Source organism: Mandrillus leucophaeus, unplaced genomic scaffold, assembly GCF_000951045.1.
Source record: "Mandrillus leucophaeus isolate KB7577 unplaced genomic scaffold, Mleu.le_1.0 Scaffold43, whole genome shotgun sequence".
NCBI lineage: Eukaryota > Metazoa > Chordata > Mammalia > Primates > Cercopithecidae > Mandrillus > Mandrillus leucophaeus.
In genome coordinates this window covers 3,215,513-3,216,619 of record NW_012104587.1, presented here as the reverse complement: position 1 = coordinate 3,216,619, position 1,107 = coordinate 3,215,513, and positions in this window count along the sequence as shown.

Below are 1,107 nucleotides of genomic sequence, written 5' to 3'. Positions count from 1 at the left end.
CTGAGGCAGGAGAATCACTTGAACCCAGGAGGCAGAGGTTGCAGTGAGCCGAGATAGTGCCACTGCATTCCAGCCTGGGCAACAAGAGTGAAACTCCGTCTCAAAAAAGAAAAAGAAAAACAATGTCAAGAGTACATCGAGGCCGGACGCCGTGGCACACGCCTGTAATCCCAGCACTTTGGGAAGCTGAGGCAGGCAGATCACCTAAGGTCAGGAGTTCGAGACCAGTGTGGCCAACATGGAGAAACCCCGTTTCTGCTAAAAAAAAAAATACAAAAATTACCCAGGTGTGATGGCAGGCGCCTACATATAATCTCAGGCAGGAAGCTGAGGCATGAGAATCGCTTGAACCTGGGAGTTGGAGGTTGCAGTGAGCCGAGATTACTCCCCTGCATTCCAGCCTGGAGGATAAAGCAAGACTCTGTCTCCAAAAAAAAAAATAAAGCACATAAGAGTATAGAGAAAAAAATTGTCTCCCATCCCTTCACCGGGTCCCCATCCCCTGTCCAAAGGCAATTTCTGTGTCCTTCCTGAGGATACAAATGGCTGCATGTGTGAGCTTGTAACAAGTGGCTGCAACCACATATACAGCCACACACCTTCCTTGCTTCACAATATATTTTGCAGTCCATTTCATTTCTGTTCAGAACCTTGACCTTTTTAACAGCTGTGTAGTATTTTACCACCTTGCTATCTCGTCATCATTTAAATAGCCTTCTGCTGACAGATATTTTAAATGTTTGCATATTTTGCTATGACTACAGTGGCATAATGACTGGCTTTCTCAGATATCTCTTCCTTGCAGCTTTTAAGGGGGCTCAGTGTCAGCCGGGCATGGTGGCTCACGCCTGTATCCCAGCACTTTGGGAGGCCGGAGCGGGTGGATCATTTGAGGTCAGGAGTTTGAGACCAGCCTAGTCAACATGGTGAAACCCTGCCTCTACTGAAAATACAAAAATTAGCCGGGCATGGTGGTACACGCCTATAATCCCAGCTACTCTGGAGGCTGAGGCAGAAGAATTGCTTGAATCCGGGAGGCGGAAGTTGCAGTGAGCCAAAATCGTGCCACTGCACTCTAGCCTGGGCAACAGAGCGAGACTGTCTCAA